We start from the raw sequence: 19,972 nt of genomic DNA on the forward strand, positions 1-19,972 counted from the left end.
TTGCCAAAGCCCATTCCTGCTCACAGTGTCGAAGGCTTTGGTGAGGTCAACAAAGGTGATGTAGAGTCCTTTGTTTTGTTTTCTGCACTTTTCTTGGAGCTGTCTGAGGGCAAAGACCATGTCAGTAGTTCCTCTGTTTGCGCGAAAGCCGCACTGTGATTCTGGGAGAACATTCTCGGCGACACTAGGTATTATTCTATTTAGGAGAATCCTAGCGAAGATTTTGCCTGCAATGGAGAGCAGTGTGATTCCCCTGTAGTTTGAGCAGTCTGATTTCTCGCCTTTGTTTTTGTACAGGGAGATGATGATGGCATCACGAAGGTCCTGAGGCAGTTTTCCTTGGTCCCAACAAAGCTTGAAAAACTCATGCAGTTTGGCATGCAGAGTTTTGCCGCCAGCCTTCCAGACCTCTGGGGGGATTCCATCCATACCTGCTGCTTTGCCACTTTTCAGTTGTTCAATTGCCTTATATGTCTCTTCCCGGGTGAGGACCTCATCCAGCTCTAGCCTTAGGGGCTGTTGAGGGAGCTGGAGCAGGGCGGAATCTTGGACTGAGCGATTGGCACTGAAAAGAGATTGGAAGTGCTCTGACCATCGGTTGAGGATGGAGATCTTGTCGCTGAGGAGGACTTTGCCATCTGAGCTGCGCAGCGGGCTTTGGACTTGGGGTGAGGGGCCGTACACAGCCTTTAGAGCCTCGTAAAAACCCCTGAAGTCGCCAATGTCCGCGCTGAGCTGGGTTCGTTTGGCGAGGCTAGTCCGCCACTCATTTTGGATCTCCCGGAGTTTGCGCTGGAGATGGCTGCATGCGCGACAGAAGGCTTGTTTCTTCTCTGGCCAGGGCGGCTTTGTAAGGTGAGCCTGGTGGGCAGCTCGCTTCTTTGCCAGCAGCTCCTGGATTTCCTGGCTGTTTTCATCGAACCAGTCCTTGTTTTTCCTGGAGGAGAAGCCCAGTTCCTCTTCAGTGGATTGCAGTATGGTAGTCTTCAGCTGATCCCAGAGGGTTTCAAGGGACGAGTCCGTGAGGCGGATTGTATCCTCGAGCTTTGCTTTGAGGTTTGCCTGGAAGTTTCCTCTCACTTCGTCTGACTGCAGGTTTCCAACACTGAACCTCTTTCTGGGGGCTTTACTGTTCCTGGACTTTGGCTTGAAGTGAAGGTTGAGCTTGCAGCGAACCAGCCGGTGGTCAGTGTGGCATTCCGCACTGGGCATGACTCTGGTGTGGAGCACATCTCGTTTGTCTCTTTCTCACACCAGGATGTAGTCCAGGAGGTGCCAGTGTTTGGATCGGGGATGCATCCAGGTAGTCTTCAGGCTGTCCCTCTGCTGAAAAAGGGTGTTTGTAATGACAAGCCGCTGTTCTGCGCAGAGCTCCAACAGGAGGCGCCCATTGTCATTGCACTTGCCGACATCATGCTTGCCCAGGATTCCAGGCCAGGTTTCTGAGTCTTTGCCGACGCGAGCGTTGAAGTCGCCAAGGATGACAACCTTGTCGGCTGTAGGGGTGCATTGAATGAGGTTGCGCAGGTCAGTGTAGAACTTGTCCTTTTCTGCTGGTTCCGCCTGGAGGTTTGGAGCATAGACACTGATGAGGGTGATGCGACGTTTGTTTTGAAGGGGGAGTCGCATGGACATGATCCGGTCCGAGTGGCCTGTCGGGAGGTTTTTGAGTTTGGAGGCAATGGAGTTCTTGACCATGAAGCCTACACCAGATAGGCGTCATTCATCCATAGGCTTGCCAGACCAGTAGAGTGTGTAGCCCGCGCCGCGTTCTTGGAGGCTGCCTACGTATGCAAGGCGGACTTCACTCAGAGTGGCTATGTCGATGTCAAGTCTGAGGAGTTCATGTGCAATGAGGGCAGACCGACATTCGGGTCTCTTGGCCTTGTCTAGCAGGCGGAGGCCCCGGTCCGGGCAGAAAGAAGGAGGCGGCAGCCCCGGTCGGGGCACAGGGAAAGCAGCGGCGGCCCTGGTCCGGGCAGAGAGTAGGCGGCGGCGGCCACGATCCGGGCAAGAGCGAAGGGGAGGCGGCGGCCCCAGCCTCAGTCGAGTGAGGCAGGCGGAGGCCCCGGTCCGGGCAGAAAGTAGGAGGCGGCGGCCCCAGTCCGGGCACAGGGAAAGCAGCGGTGGCCTTGGCTCCGGTCTGGGCAGTATGGTCTGACCTAGGAGGGGAGGCAGGTCCCTCCAGCCCAGGTAATAAACCTGCATAGGAGAAGGCCACTCCGATATAAAACCTACAACCCATTGACCTCGCTGCCACGTCCCAGCTTGATTGGCCACGGCACACGAACCATGGGTGTAAAGGGTGGGGCCAGTACTGCGCGCACTGCACTCCACCTAAAAGCTCCTTTGTGCAGGCCCGAGGACAGGTCCATCTCCTCCCCCTCTACGTCCTCCCCCTCCACATCCTCCCCCTCCACGTCCTCCCCCTCAAAAGATGCTCACAAACTCAAGCTAGCATGCTGGAACCAGATAGAATAAACAGATTACAATTGTATAGATTTGGGCTTGCATCATACTGATGGCAGATAGGGTAAGAAACAGCAATATTTCAAGATAACAATGCAAAAGAGCATTAGACTGATTGATCATTAAAAGGAAGAGCTATGACATTATGTGCACTTCCATACATTGAAGCTCCCGGTGCCTCCTTGAGATTGAATTACAACAAATGATATCTACAGTCACAGTGATAACAATATTCAGAATTAAACAAGAAAGTCTGCAGATGCTGGCATCAAGTTCAATCCACAAAGAGGAGTCACGTGATGGAATAGTGTCCGGTAGGTTCAATCCACAAAGAAGGAGTCACGTGATGGAATAGTGGCCGGTAGGTTCAATCCACAAAGAGGGAGTCACGTGATGGAATAGTGGCCAGTAGGTTCAATCCACAAAGAGGGAGTCACGTGATGGAATAGTGGCCGGTAGGTTCAATCCACAAAGAGGGAGTCACGTGATGGAGTAGTGGTCGGTAGGGGAATGCCAGCCCTCTCCAGAAAAGAAGAAATAAAGTGAAGAAAATAGAAAGTTCAAGAAATACAAAACATAACAAATGAAAGATAAAGTTGTAGAGAAAAGAAGGAAAATGGCACCCAATAAGGAAAAAGTAAAAACAACGGGAAAAAAAGAAGAAAAGACGCCAGAAGAGAAAGGAGAAGGCCTTACCTGCATGAAGAAACAGGGAGCCGTCGTCGAGAAGAGAGCCCATTCTCCAAGTTTGGTGACGACCCCGCAGAGTTGTGACACCCCCGACCGCTGGACTGCAAAAATGGCTCTCTGAGCCAAACAAAAGAAGGAGAACACCGATGGGAGGGGTCGCAGCTGGGGAGCGGGCAAACACAACGCGACCAGCTGAGGGATGCCCGACACCAGGGCTCTCAGCTGGAAGAAGAGGAAAGCAACAGGAAAGAAAGTGAAAGGAAAGAAGAGCAGCAGCAGGAGGGCCCAGAAGAAGAGGACTAACAGCAAGAAGCCAAGCAAGAAGAAGCCCAGCAAAGTGAGACAAGCAACTCATCAGGAACATCAGAAGAGACACAGATACAAGGAAGAAAAGAAGAAGACACAAACACAGGTGCAGACACAGAAGAAGAGGAAGAAGACCAAGATCTGCACAGAGAAATAGAAGGTAAAACAGATGGACAGATTATAGATAAAGTTTTTTTCAAGAACAAATGAGAGCATTAAAAGAATGGTTGGCATTAAAATATAGTGAAATGAAAAGAAAAATGAAAAGTACAGAGGAAAAAGTGAATAGATTAGAGCTGGTCATGACAGAAACAGGGAAAAGATTAAAAAATGTGGAAGAACGAGAAACGGCTATAGAAATGGAAGTGAATTACTTAAGAAGAAAATTGAAAGAAAGTGACAAAAAAGTTAAAGAGTCACAGGAGTTGTTAGATCAGAAGATGGATATGATGGAAAATTATAGTAGGCGAAACAACATAAAGATAGTGGGCCTAAAGGAAGATGAAGAAGGCACAGATATGAAAGAATTTATAAAAGAATGGATCCCAAAGGTCCTGGGAATGACAGAAATTCAGGAAGGAATGGAAATGGAAAGGGCACACAGAACACTAGCCCCGAAACCACAGTAACATCAAAAACCAAGATCTGTTTTAGTAAAATTTTTGAGATATATAACAAGAGAAAATATACTGGAGAGGGCAAAGAACAAAATTAGAGAAGACAAAAAACCAATGGAATGCAAGGGTCAAAAAAATTTTTTTTACCCAGACATAAGTTTTGAACTCTTAAAGAAGAGGAAGGAGTTTAATACAGCAAAATCGATCCTATGGAAAAAGGATTATAAATTTATGTTAAGACATCCAGCTGTGCTTAAAATATTTATCCTGGGGAGCAAAACAGACTGTTCTCGGATCCGTAGGAAGCACGAGAATTTGCAGAACGCCTGCAGGACAGAAGGAGAGATGAAGAGATGTAACAAGAATGAAGAATGGTGATAAAATACATATAAAGATGTAAAAATAATGTATATGTAAGAACTAAAGAAGGGAAAGAAAAGGGAAGAAAGGAAGTAAGGGGGAGAAAAAGAGGGTGAGCTTTGTTATATTTGTAAAAAAAAGTCTTTTCTGGGGAGGTTGGGTGGGAGAGAATAACCATCAATACGAAATCAGTTGATGCTTGTGAGCAGGTTCACAATCTAAATGGAGAGGGGAGTTGTGGTTGCCCGGCAATGGATAAGGGGCAACTCAGAGAAGGGGGGGGAACATTTGGGGTTAAGGGAATATTGGATGTGGGAGTTGTTGAAGTATATTATGTTTTAAATGCATTGTCATACATTGAGTTTAAAAAGAAAACTGAGAGATGAAAATGGGAAAAAGGGGGATGGTGGTGGTGAGGAAGCAGAAATGATGTTTAAACAGGACATGAGATGGCCATGTTCAATTATATGACTATAAATATTAATGGAATACATAACCAAATTAAATGGAAGAGGCTATTAAATTTACTGAAAAAAGAAAAAAAATAGACATAGCATTTGTGCATGAAATACATCTAACTGAAGTGGAACATAATAAATTAAAGAGAGACTAGATAGGGCACATAGAGGCAGCATCATGTAATTCAAAAGCTACAGGTGTAGCTATATTAATTAATAAAAATGTACCAATCAAAATAGAGGAGAAAATAATAGATCCAGCAGGGAGGTATGCAATGATAAAGTGTCAGATATAATCAAAATTTTGGAATTTGCCCAATATATATGCACCTAATGAATAGGATCAAAATTTTATGCAAGATATTTTTTTGAAGATTGTAGATACGCAAGGCAATATATTGATAGGTGGGGATTTTAACCTTAATTTGGATCCAATGTTGGATTAAACTGGACAAAAGACTAACAAAAAGAATAAAGTGGCCAAATTTATGGTTAAATCAATGCAGAAAATGAAACTTATGGATATATGGCGGAGGCAGCACTCAAGGGAGAAGGAATACTCATATTATTCAAGTAGGCATAAAACATACTCAAGGATTGATATGTTTTTGTTGTCGGCCCATATTCAAGGGAGAGTTAGGAAAACTGAATATAAAGCTAGATTACTATCTGATCATTCACCCCTGTTATTAGCAAAAGAACTGGAGGACATCCCACCAAGAACATATAGATGGAGGTTAAACTCCATGCTACTTAAAAGACAGGAATTTAGGGAGTTTATTGAACGCCAAATTAAAATGTACTTTGAAATAAATACGGAATCAATGAAAGATAAATTTATATTATGGGACGCAATGAAAGCCTTCATTTTTTTCTTTTCTTTGGCTTGGCTTCGCGGACGAAGATTTATGGAGGGGGTAAAAAGTCCACGTCAGCTGCAGGCTCGTTTGTGGCTGACAAGTCCGATGCAGGACAGGCAGACACGACTGCAGCGGTTGCAGGGGAAAATTGGTTGGTTGGGGTTGGGTTTTTCCTCCTTTGCCTTTTGTCAGTGAGGTGGGCTCTGCGGTCTTCTTCAAAGGAGGTTGCTGCCCGCCAAACTGTGAGGCGCCAAGATGCACGGTTTGAGGCGTTATCCCACTGGCGGTGGTCAATGTGGCAGGCACCAAGAGATTTCTTTAGGCAGTCCTTGTACCTTTTCTTTGGTGCACCTCTGTCACGGTGGCCAGTGGAGAGCTCGCCATATAACACGATCTTGGGAAGGCGATGGTCCTCCATTCTGGAGACGTGACCCATCCAGCACAGCTGGATCTTCAGCAGCGTGGACTCGATGCTGTCGACCTCTGCCATCTCGAGTACTTCGACGTTAGGGATGTAAGCGCTCCAATGGATGTTGAGGATAGAGCGGAGACAACGCTGGTGGAAGCGTTCTAGGAGCCGTAGGTGGTGCCGGTAGAGGACCCATGATTCGGAGCCGAACAGGAGTGTGGGCCTTCATTAGAGGGCAGATAATAAGTTATGTAACTAAGATGAAGAAGGACTACAATCGGGAAATAGAACATTGGAAAAGGAGATAGTAAGTTCAGAAAATGAACTAGCAACAAGGGATGATATAACAAAAAGAGAAATGGTGGACAAAAAAATAAAATACGAAACATTACAAACGTATAAGGTGGAGAAGAAAATAATGAAAATAAAACAAAAGTATTATGAACTAGGAGAAAAAGAAACACACAAAATATTAACCTGGCAACTTAAAACAGAACAAGCTAAAAGAATTATATTGGCATCAAGGAAAAAGTACAAACAAATTACATAAAATCCAATGGAGATTAATGAGAACTTTAAGGAATTTTATGAACAATATACCAAACTGAGAACGAGGGGAAAGATGATAAAATAGAAGAGTTTTTAGCTAAAATTGAACTGCTGAAATTGCAAGAAGAGGAACAAAACAAACTGATAAAACCATTTGAAATAGAGGAAGCACAGGATATATCAAAAAGCTGCCGAACAATAAAACACCTGGAGAGGCCGAATTCCCAATAGAATTGTATAAAACATTTTAAGAGTTATTAATTCCTCCTCTCCTAGAAGTAATGAACCAGATAGAAGAAACACAAAATTTGCCAGATTCATGTAAGATAGCAAAAATTACAGTAATACCAAAGACAGGGAAGGATCCACTAACACCAGCATTGTATAGACCAATATCTCTACTTAACTCAGATTATAAGATAATAGAAAATTATTAGCAAACAGATTGGCCGACTGTGTAACAAAAATAGTAAAACAAGATCAAACTGGATTTATTAAGAAAAGACGAACAGCAGATAATGTCTGTAAGTTTATTAATCTAATTCATGCAGTTCGAGAAATAAGAAACCAACAGTGGCTGTTGCTTTAGACACAGAAAAAGCCTTTGACAGGGTAGAATGGAATTATTTATTCAAAGTATTACAGAGGTTCAATCTTCCAGAAAAATATATTAATTGGATTAAAGCATTATATAATGGACCATTGGCGAAGGTAAGAGTAAATGGATATGCATCGAACCAATTTAAATTAAGTAGGTAAACTAGGCAGGGATGTGCATTATCTCCCTTACTGTTTGCTTTAGCAATAGAACCACTGGCAGAACTGATAAGAACAGAAAATAAAAGGGATATAAATAAAGGAGATGGAGTATAAAATCAGTTTATTTGCAGATGACATCATAGTATACTTAACAGAACCAGAAATATCAATAAAAGAATTACATAAGAAATTGAAGGAATATGGAGAAATATCGGGGTACAAGATCAATGCAAATAAAAGAAAAGTGATGCCAATGAGTAATGCAGATTATATAGAATTTTAAAAAGAATCACCATTAAAATGGCAAACACAAGCAATCCGATACCTAGGTATTAGGTTAGATAATAATTTAAGCCACTTGTATGAATTAAATTATAAACCACTAATAAAGAAATTGCAGGAAGACTTAGAACATTGGAAAGAATTACCGCTAACGTTGATAGGGAGGGTAAATTGCATTAAAATGAATGTCTTCCCAAGGATACAATACTTATTTCAATTGTTACCAATTCCCTTAACAGAGAAATTCTGGAATGAACTAAAGAGAATAATAAGGACATTTTTATGGAAAGGGGGGAAACCGAGGATAGCGTTCGATAAATTAACAGAGAGGTACAACCAAGGTGGTTTGCAGTTACCAAACTTTAAAAATGATTATAGAGCAGCACAATTAAGATATTTATCAGATTTTTATCAGACAAGGGAAAAACCAGATTAGACTAAGATAGAGCTAGATAAAATAGGGGAGAAGGTACCGGAACATATACTTTATAAGTAGGATGAAAAGCTGATGCAAAATAAAAGCTCACCAGTATTGCATCATTTACTTAATATATGGAAGAAGATCCACGTAGAAAAGAAAAAAACGAATTACCAAATACCAAAATTGTTATTGACGTAAAATCAGCTAATCCCTTTTACAATAGATAACCTTTCCTTTAGAGAATGGGAGAGAAAAGGAATTAAAAGAATAGAAAATTGTTTTTTGGTAAATAATTTATTAACATTTGAACAAATGAAGTACAAATATGGAGTAACTCACGGTACAATGTTTGCATACCATCAACTGAAAGCCTACTTAAAGAATAAATTGGGAAACAGACTGAGATTACCAGAAGGAAGCAGTTTTAAATATGTGATTAGAGACACAATGATAATTAAAAGATTGATAACGAACATGTACATCAAGCTGCAAGAGAAGGAAAATAATGAAATAAGCTATAAACCCAAAAAGTGGGAAAAAATTTAAACAAAGATAAAAAATGAAACAAAGTTATGGTCCGGATCTATGAGAAATATAATAAATATGAGGTTACGCATGATACAGTATAATTGGTTACACAGATTATATATCACACCCAAAAAGTTAAATAAATGGGATCCAACAGTATCAGATAGATGTTTTCACTGTAAGAAGGAAATGGGAACAACAGTACATGCAATTTGGGCATGTGAGAAAGTGAAAAAGTTTTGAGAAAGATCCAGAGATCTTTCTTCTAAGTAATATGAGAAGTAAAGAATTAGGCCTCAAACTGGATGAAGCACAAAAAAGATTTACTATGATAGCCTTAGATGTAGCAAAAAAATGTATAATGTCAACTTGGAAATCAGAAGAGAGCCTGAGAGTACAGCAATGGTACATAGAAATGAATAAATGTATTCCATTGGAAAAAATGACATACAATTTAAAAAATAAAGTCACATTATTTGAACAAATTTGAGAACCATACATGGAACACAACAGAGAGGGCCTACCGTGGACCTCCACCCCCTAAAATGATAAGAAGACAAAATGACTTGATCCAGTGTGTAAAAGTAGATGACACATTTTTCTTGTTTATTTTTATTGTGTGATGACATTGTTAAATGGGTTTATTGTATTGTAAATGTTGAATTTTTATTGGTTTTGGAGGGAGGTGGGAAGGGGAGAGGGAAGATAGGGGGAAAAAAAAAGAGAAGAAAATACCACTGTGTATATTCAAGAAGAAAATGTTTGTATGTATTTTGGTTGATATGGTTCACAGTGTGAAAAATAAAAAATTATTTTAAAAAAAGTTTAATCCACAAACATGCTGGAGAAAGTAATGGGTAACCAATGTTTTCAGGCCTGGGTCTTCGACAGGTATATGCAAAAACAGGCAGGTGCCAGAATGAAAAGGTGGGGGGGAGGGGGAGGTGAGGGAGGAAGGAGCAGGGGGAGAAGTACAGGATAACAGGTAAAAGGCCATCGGTGGATACAGGTGGGAGGGTGGAAAAGAAAGAAACTCTTTGAAAGGAGAGGGAAGGGAAGAGGGTGGGGAGCTGGTGGAAAGGTGATGGAGGGAAAGATGACAGAGACTCAGGGGAGGGGTTTAAAGGAAACTAGAGGAGTAGATGTTAATGCCATCTGGACATATGAGGAGAAAAGAAAAAAGTGGTCTTGAAACCAGCCCATGATAATGGATTTGCATTGAAACTTAACTTCCAAATGATTGCGATTCAGACATTCAGTCAACTCTCAGCGTAAGCTTTTGAGTATTTGAATACATGCGCAAAAGGCAACTTACTAAAATTACTGAGGGGCATGATGAGGCCATATAATTCGTTTTGTCTTCTTGCCTAATAATGGGTATACTTACTCCTTTGGGAAACCAATAGAGTTTCACCACACTGGTTTCTGGAACCTCACAGACAAGTAGGCAAGGCTACTACTCTGCTGGATGCCTACTCTATTAAGAACTTTCCCTCTGCTCTCTGAAGGGAGGTCTGTGGGAGCCTCCCTCACTGCTCCCCATGTACTCACCCAGACTTGCTTCTACAACCATGTGCCTTCGTCACTCCACCTATTACCTCCTGCCTGTGGGAGTGTACTCTTTCTCCTTCTCCTACCCCTCCATTCACCATGTTTGGGTGCCTGTCTACATTTTCCTCATAACTTGATGAAGGCCTCAAGTTTGAAACATTGGTTATGTTATTTTACCTTTGCGATATAAATTACACTCTTTGACCTGCTGAATTCCTCCAATGTTGTGTCTTTACTTCAATCGGTGTGTCTGCAGACTTCCATGTTTGGAAGAAGGCAGTGTGGCCACACTGAAACACCAAAATTCAGATGGAGCATCGCTGATCTCAAGCCATCACTCAGTTGCTCTTCTCACAAATGCCGAATATTTCCAGCTTTTTTTAAAATTTAGATTTCCACCAGTTGTTGCTTCTTTTATTTTCATAGACGTTCACAGAGGGCTTGACAGGACCTGCTCATAAAACCCTCCCCACCTGGAGAGTGTGGGGTGGGTAGGTGCCAAGGGCAGTGAGTTTAGACAGGGGCCAGATCCTGGCTTGTCTGACCTAACATGTCTCTACTAAGGATACCAATTAGGACTGGAGTGATTGTTGGTGATATAATTTGTAAGATTGCAAATAATATGACGACTGGTGGTGTTGTGAATAGCAAGGAAGTTTTTCAATGGTGTGGTGGATTATATCATATTTTATATTATATATAGATATGTTTTTGAAGGAGATAGATTTGTGGGGGGACTGTAGGTCACAAACAAACACAAACAGTTCACAAAACAGATCTCATTTAAAATGCCAGAGCTCTGCTCAAGCCAGTCTAGGCTCCAAGCGCCTTTGCAAAAACTTTGAAGAATACCTATAGAGACATGCAGTGAGCAATGGATTATTGTTTTGAAAGCAACAGATGAACTGTCTGAATGCATGTGGTTTTGCAAGCAGAGAGAGAGTGAGAGAGAGGAGATCAAACAGGCTTTCTCTAAGAGAGTGAGAGGGAACTGGTTTCTGCAGCATGGCAAGCTGGCAGCTTGTTGAAACCCTATTTTGAAGATGGGTTGTGAGTTCTGAGTTCAGCCTGTTGAAAACCCTTGTGGTCCATACAAGAGGAAATACCTGGCTAGAATGTTTCACCTGAAATAAAGGAAACAAAAGTAACTCTGTTGTGACCTGATGGGGCAAGTTTCATCGGCAAAACTCTGAAGTGGCTGATCACAGGGAATCATTTTATGTGTGTCCAACGAGAAATGAATCTCTCTCTGAAACCAATGATAACCTTCCTGAGCGGTAACCAATTACTTTTAAACACCAGAGTTCAGTGTGAAAATTCATAAATGTTTAATTCTGTGCATAGTATACGAATTGCCTGATTCCGGTGAACTTGGAAGAGTGAGAAGTGAGATTGGACTGTGAATCAAATAACTTTTCTGGACTTATACACTTTACATACACGTGTACTTAGAATTAGAAGGGGGTTAAGTTAGGTTAGATTAGGTAATAGTAACAAATTAAAGTTTGATCCTTTTTTATGTTTAAAGAAAATTAAAAACTACTTTGTTCAAGTAGCCATTTGGTTTGGTAAATTTCTAATGCTGCTGGGTTTTGGGGACCTCTGGGCTCGTAACAATGGTTACAGTAGGATATAGATCACTTGGAAAGGTGTCTGCAGTTAGAATTTAATCCTGATAAGATGTGATGCATTTTAGGAAGTCATTTAGGTGTCGGGCCCACATAGTAAATGGTAGGACACCAAGGAATGTTGATGAGCGGAAAGGCCAATGGGTCAAATCTTAGAACCCTGAAAGTGACAATGTAAATTGATATCATGGTGAAGGCAGGATATGCAGAAGTATTTATTCTGAGAAGATAGATCAAGTAAGTAGTATTCCTCCACCCCCCCCCCCCCCCCACCCAAGGTAAGGGAGTTAAAAACAGGAGAACACAGCTTTAATGTAAGAGGAAGGAGTTTTAAAGGGGAATCTGGTTAAACCGTGGAAAGATTTGACATCGGGAATGCATTGCCTGAGGTGATGCAATCCGATATAATCACTACATTTAAGAAGCATTTAGACAGACACATATCAGTAAGGCATAGTCTTAATGTAAGTAAGATTTGAGTAGAAAGGTCAGCAAGGACATGAGGGGCTGATGGGCCCTTTCTGTTCTGTACAACTCTATGACTCTCTGATAACTTTATTCTGAGACTGAGACATGGTTATAAAAACAAAATGCTGAGAATATATGAATGAGGCATTGGCTGCCGATGAAACACAAGGCGCCTCCACTCAATATTAGTTATTTGGAGCAAGTTTAGATGAACTTTCGTCTCTACCCCCAAAATCAGAGGGCAGATTATTTGCCAAAGTCAACTTTTGAAATGGTATTTCACATCACTGAATTGTCATGTGAAATGGGAAGCTGGCAGTCACAATTAGCTCTGTGTGTGTGATCATAATTCATTGCATTACAGTTCTGTGCCATTTGTCTTGAAACGTGGAGGGGAGAATTTGAGAACTTCCTCACTAATGGAGAGCTGCAATGTACAGAGTGAAACACCAAAGGCTGCAGATAATGTGATGGTAGTCAAAACATAAAATTGCTGGAGGAACTCAGCCGGTCACACAGCATCCATAGGAGGTAAAGACATATTACCAATGTTTCGGGCCTGAGCCCTTCCTCAATGTATGAATGAAAAAATACAGACATCTGAATTAAAGGCTGGGGAATAAAAGGTGGAGGTGTACAAACCAACAGACAAAAATGTTAATTGGATATGAGAGGAGGAAAGGTGAGAATTGATTTTGGCTCAGTGAAAGGATTCAGAGGGAAAAGTGAGGAGAGAGAGCACACTAGAGAAAAGGAGATAGGAGGGAAGATGGGACAGTGGTGGGAAGGTGGGTGGGTGGAGGGTTATTGGATACCATATGCAATCTACAAAACTGCAGGTTTTCCATAATTGAAAATATAAAATCTGCAGATGCTGAAAAACTGAAATAAAAATGTATCATAACAGCAACTCCAGCCTGACCCAGCAGAGACACCCTTTATCCAACCCATCTTCCTTTGCAACCTAAAATCAACTTGTTTGCTCTCCATACCAATTATGACATGAATCTTTGACCTGAAACATTAACTGTTTCTCCTTCCACAGATGCTCTTTGATCCAGTGAGTGTTTCCAAAGTTCAAATTTATTGTGAGAGAACATACATCACTTCACATACAATCCTGAGATTCTTTTTCCTAGAGTCAGGCAGAATTTCTACTAATCAGTAGTGCAAAAACCTGTCCTTAAGAAAAGATACGGATACAAAATAAATGTAAACAAAGAAACAAATGTAAATAAACTGAATTCAATACAGAAAATAAATATTCAATAATAAATAAGGTCCAAAGTGAGCGTCCATAAATGTGTCTCTGATTGAGTTCGGTGTAAAGGAGTCTGATGGTGAAGGGGTAGTAACTGTTCCAGAACCTAGTGGTGTGAGTCTTGTGGCAATTACCGTAAATATTAGTGTATAATGCGACCACCCCCCCATTTTTGAGGGGAAAAAGGTGGAAAAATTTTACTCCTGAGTATAATACAAACCCCCCTCACCTGCCTGAGTCACACTCGCGCCTCTCCACTCGCCCGCCCAGCCTCCTGAGTTGCACATGCGTCTCTCCGCTCACCCGCCCTCGAGTCACGCTCGTGTCTCTCCACTCGCCCGAGTTACGCTGCCAAATACCGCTTACCCACAGAATTTTTTTTTAAATGTAACTCTCGTGAATAATGCGACCCCCCCAATTTTTGAGGGAAAAAAGGGGGATTTTTTCCTCATTATAAACAAATATTTATGGTATATCTCTTTCCTGATGGCATCAGTGAGAACAGAGAATGTCCTAGGTGGTGTGGATCCTTGATGATTGATGCTGCTTTCGAATGACAATGTTCCATGTAGATTTTTTGGATGGTGGGGAGGGCTTTGCCTGTGGGCTGTGTCCACTACCTTTTGCAGGAATTTTGGCTCAGAGGTATTGGAGCCCTCATGCTTTCCACTACAGATCTGTAGAAATTTGCCAAAGTTTTCAATATCATCCCAAACCTCCACAAACTCTTGAGGACGTAGAGGTGCTGACTTCCTTTCTTCACGATAACATTCATGAGTTGGGTTCAGGAAATATCCTCCAAAACAGTGAGTCCCACGAATTGATATTTACTCACTGTGGTGATACCAAGGTAATGCTATTTTTTCCATTTGTATCACCTCTGTGTAAGGATGGCTCTCCTCCTTGCTGACTTACCCTGTGACTCCTCCCCTTGGAATTCCATAATAAAGATGGTAACGTCCAAATCTGTCCTCCAGTACAAACCCTGGAATCAGGCCAGTAACACGAATGCATGTTCAGTGCTATGGGAATAAAAGCCTTTCGTCTGGCAACATCTAGTCTTTTGAAGTTACTGATAGTCTATCAATTTTATTCCCATAATATATATTTTTTTTAAAAATCGCAACAGACAAGTTGCTGAGGCCGGACCGATTTGAGCTTTGGCTACACTGTTTCAATTACTTTCTGCAAGCCACCGCTCAAGTCATGGCATCAGACGACAACAAGCTGCATTTACTACAATCGCGGGTCAGCCACCGCACCTAAACAGTGATCAGGAGTTGCACTACGTCCAAAGAGGCAATGAAAAAGCTCCAAAACCAGTATAGACCCTGGATGAACGAGGTCTATGTGCAACATTTCCTGGCCACTCAAAAGCATCAACCTGGTGGGTCCATCGAAGAATACTTTCGGACACAGTGTGAACTCGAGCGAGCCTAGGGCTGCAGGGTCATTATTGCAGATGCCTATATAGACGAGCTCGTCTGGGACTCAGACTATACAAACCAGGGGCTGCTGGAACAGGATGAACTGACCTTGCAGAGGGCCTTTGAGATATCCAAAATGTTGGATGTAGTCCTCCATAACATGGACTCATTCTTCTCTACAAATCTTTCCACTGGTGAAAATGGAACAGATTTCAAATGCAGAATCCAGCACAACAGTGCAAGTCTTTGATCAGTGAGGAGTTCCTGATTGGAAGTGACTTCTTGGAACATATTCCTGCCTAATAGAAACTGTAACAAAAGTAAAAATGAGTTGTCGAATGACCTTGTGCCACATTCCTTTGAGTTTAAAAGAGGAGAAATTTATACAGAGGTATTTAAATCTTTTGAACCTTTCAATCTATGAAACTATGGAATTCTCAAAGATATTCAGTGCTGGGATAAAGACATTTTTTAAAAAAAAGCCTTTTATAATGGATTGTGTGTACAGAATAGGTCCCTCTGGCACATGTGTGCAGGTGTGCACCTGGATGAAGAGGGACTATAGAAACAATCAATTCTGTCTGGTGGAAAAAAACTGTCCAAGAACAAAGGAGTGATCATGAAGTATGCTAGTTTTAAATACATACATCTTAGCACTGAGCACATTTAAAGAACTTCTTGAATCAAACTTGGATTTCCTGCAAGAGTAAATATTTTTAGAAATATAAGCTATTATAAGTATCAACAATTTTTCTGTTTAACTAATACAATGCTGCATCAGAAATTACGTTTCTGGTAATTACAACAAAGTGTCACAAGAACAAGGATTTACCAGATAAGTAGAATCAGATATAATATTTTCCGAGGCACTTTCTCTTTGCTACCATTGGCAATCATTAAATTCCAGATACAACTCCACGCACACTGATAAATTATTCTTTATTAACACCGCCAACTCAAAAGCCAAGACTGTAAGTGAGTGCAGAATGAGGTGTCAGCTTGATTGGTAAATGTAGGCTCAATTTTGAGTTTTAAGAAAACTTTATACAGGTACATTGTCAGGAGAGGTTATGGAGGGACTATAGCCTGGGTGCAGGTCAGTGGGACCTGGCATAAAAATAGTTTGGCACAAACAAGAAGGGCCAAAGGGCCTGTTTCTGTGCTGTAGTGCTCTACGCTTCTAAGGAACAATATACTTTTGAGTATGAAAAGCAGATGCCATGGATAAAGATCAAGAAACTTTGACACATATATCTGCAAAATATAACTGCATAACTCAATTTCCTTGTTACTCTTGCAACAATTTATTCATCTATTATGAGTTTTACACAGCCACTGAGAAGCGGGAAATTTGCACAAGTTTCCCACTATGCTGGCTGTGTCAAAAGGTTGTGTGGGGAAATTAGTAGCTAAATTCCATCCTGACATTTCTCCTCCATTTTTCCAGACTGCCTGCAGTCTAAACTGACTGCAGGTGCTCTGCAAAAATCAGCTAAAATGCCTGACCGCCTTGCTCCTAGCCCTTGCCATCCATCCCCCACCCTGGCTCCCCTGCCCCCAGCCATCCCCACCCCCATCTAACATCCAATGCAGCAGCAGGGGTGCAGCGCTGCCGGACCCAGAGTTTACTAGAGCACCACACCAGCTCGTGGCAATAGCTCAATGCAGGAACAATGGCCGTCTTGGTTACCGTTAATCCCCCACACAGCCAGAACTGCTCTATCAAAACCAGAGATGTGCAGAGCAGGATTATGGGTAAGGAAGATGGTCTTTGATCCCCCCATTGAGCTAGCCACTACCTGCTTCTCTGGGTGCTGGGAGCCAAGAGTCACCTTTCCACTGCAGATACGAGAGGGTTCCCATGGAGACGGAGGTGGAGGGATCAGGACAACGAGGATGGGGCTGGGGGGGTCTTCCTCTGAAAATGGAGAATATTTGCACAACAATTTAAAGATTCAGTTATATTTTATTCAATCGACCTCCACCTCAAACGTCCAGCCTCCGAAATCACCACAACTCGAGTGTAAACGCCCTACCTGTGTGAACGATCATTCTGGGGGGTAAATATGCTAATTTATTACGGGAAATTAATGTTACTTATGTGTAAAAATCATACATCTCGATTCAGTATAATGGCTCCTCTCCCACTAAAAATCCACTAAAAATATTTGAAATTGTGTTGCTTTAAAATAGGTATTGAATTATACCAGTTTGAAATAACACATTGAACAATTTTCTTGACATCTATTCCGATTTTGAACTATTTTTCATTCAAACAAAACAGTTGTTTTCCTGTGTTCGAATGAAATTTTAAGAGATCAGTATAAATCACAACAAAAATTGAGGTTGCATGCTTTTAGGCTCGCTGTGCCTAATTTTCATGACTGATGGTTAAATGCCTTACAATATTAATTCTTACGCATAATGGATGTGTGTTTGGGGCTTTCCTCAGACCCAATTGTTTACACTGATTACACTCATGCTCTTGTACTGGTAGAAGATAGGAATAAACAAACATCTGACAACTGGCACATGAATGCATTTCATAATCCAGAGATAAGGGTTTGAATCCAACTTTGAGAGAATTCCAGTTCAGATCCAGAACAAAAAAACCATTATGAACATCAGTGACCCAATATGCACTGACTTGCTGTAAACTTTTAAGTCATTCTATAATAAGCTTTAGGGAAAGAAATGCATCATTTATTTTTTGGCAGGTCCAGAACAATGTGGTTAAACAGGAATGTCTGCAGAAACGTGATTGTAGATGCTGTGTGACCTGTTGAGTTTCTCCAGCACTTTTGTGCAGTGCTGAGCAATGTGGTTGGTTTTTCACCAGCCTCTGCCCAGCAAGAAAACAAGTCATTACCACTTTCTAAGGGCAAATAGAGATGGCCATTCAGCTTGTAATGAAGGTGTTTATGAAATTGATTGTGCATCCTGCGCAGGATGCTACAAACATGCTTGAAAATCAGACATTTGTAGGTGCTTGTAAGTTGGTGGTGTGGAGTTTATATTTTCTCTGTGGCCATGTAGTTTTCTCAAAGATTTTAAAAAATATGCTAGCTGGCAGGCTAATTATCCCTGGTGGCAAGAGAATGAAGGGGGAGTTGATGGGCATGCAAAAGAGAACAGGTGACAGGGAAGTGCTGTAATGGGAGAATGGGACTGATGAAATTGTCCAAGAATGGACATAAACTGTAAGCCAAATCACCTCCTTCTACGTGGCAATAAAATACAAGAAATATGGCTCTCCATATCCTCCTCACAGCCCATTTTATGTCACTAGCAGTTAGTGCAATACTATTGCAATGCTAGTGACCCATGTTGGAATCTAGCACTGTCGGTAAAGAGTTTGTATGTTCCTCCGGCTGCTCTGGTTTCCGCCTGCCCTCAGAAACATACGAGATTGGTAGGTTAATTAGGTGTAATTTGGCAGCGGAGGATTCATGGGCCAGAAGGGCCTTCTATACTGTGCTGTCTTGTTAAAATTAAATTTTAAGAAAATGTTGTGCTTAATCATCTCATCCAAAACTTGTGAGAAATCAATGCACCAGTAAAGGGTCACAGACTCTCAACCAAGCAATGGCTGGACTTTCCGTTCATAAATCAATGCTGACTCTGCCAGATCCTGTATTACTACTGCCAATATTCCAGGAGGTTTCCTATCTGGGATAGTGGAGCAGGTGTTGATGCAGGGAGAGGTGAGATCCAAGCAACGAACTTGTACTCCTTCCAAGTTGGATCACAGAAAATTTCAGAACAGTACAGGCCCTTCAGCCCATGATGTTGTGCCAACCTATACAAGCATACTCCACCACAATCTCATACTTCCCTAACTCATACTCAGATCTGAGGGATCTTTCAAATATCAAAGTCTTTTTGAATGTCCACGTTAAACCAGCTTCCACCACCACCCTCATCAATGTTGTTCCAGGCACTTATCGCTCTGTGTAAAAAAAAAACTGACAACTCCCCTGAAATTCATCCACTCATCTCAATCAGATGTCCTCTAGTATTCGTGACTGTCATCCAGGGAAAAAGATACTGGCTCTCCATCCCATCTAAACCCATCATATTCACATGTACCTCCATTACATCACCACTCATCCTTTGTTGCTCCAAAGAGAAAAGTCCTAGCTCTGTGAACCTTGCTTCACAAGATGTGTTTTCCAATCCGCGTGACATCCTGATCATTCACTTCTGTACTCTCTAAAAAAAAATCTACATGCTTCCTGTAATGAGTTGACCAGAACTGAATGCAACACTCCAAGCGTGATTTATAGAGATTTGTACCACAGCAACATTACCTCATGGCTCTTGAACTCAATCGCCCAACTAATGAAGGTCAGCACACAATAAGCTGCCTTAATCACCCTATGAACTTGTGCAGGAAATTTGAGAGATCCATGGCCCTGGGCCTCAATATCTTACTGTTCCTCTACACTCTTAAGAATCCTGCCATTAACTAAATAATCTGGCTTCAAGTTTAACCTTCCAAAAGTGCTCACAATGTGATCTCTTCCACACTGAATTAACCAAACTCAGACTGGGTAACTGTTTTGCAGAGCACCTCCTTTACTCTGCAAGATTATCCCAGAGTCCCTAATCGCCTTCCATCGCCACTCCAGTGTCTTTGACTCTAACATTTGTCTAGCGAGCCAATATTAGTTCAATGTTTGGAATCTCTTGTTCTGAAAAAGAAAATCCCAGCCTTCAAGATCCAACATTTAATTCAAGCTTGCCAGCTCGGATGACCATAAGACCATTAGAGACAGGAGCAGAATTTGACCCATTCCATCTGCTCGACCATTCAAATCATTCTTCCTTTCAACCCATTGTCATGCCTCTCCCCATAACCTTTGCCATCTTTACCACTCATGAATCTATTAATCTCCACTTTCAATCTACTGAATGTCTTGGCCTCCA

General features: G+C 41.7%; 1 protein-coding gene across 8 annotated transcripts in view; it reads right to left on the reverse strand.

Annotated features, from left to right (window-relative positions):
- LOC138751792 (sickle tail protein homolog) overlaps positions 1 to 19,972 on the reverse strand; it is a 689,307-nt gene that overhangs the window by 363,218 nt on the left and 306,117 nt on the right. The window contains exon 1 of one of the 8 annotated variants that reach the window (XM_069914591.1): positions 15,152 to 15,170. The exons of the other annotated variants lie outside the window; for them this stretch is intronic. The gene's annotated coding sequence lies outside the window, so the exon portion shown is untranslated. Of the gene's footprint in view, positions 1 to 15,151; positions 15,171 to 19,972 lie in introns of those variants that run through there. 8 annotated transcript variants of the gene reach the window in all.

The sequence above is a fragment of the Narcine bancroftii genome, chromosome 1 (genome assembly GCF_036971445.1).
Source record: "Narcine bancroftii isolate sNarBan1 chromosome 1, sNarBan1.hap1, whole genome shotgun sequence".
Taxonomy (NCBI): domain Eukaryota; kingdom Metazoa; phylum Chordata; class Chondrichthyes; order Torpediniformes; family Narcinidae; genus Narcine; species Narcine bancroftii.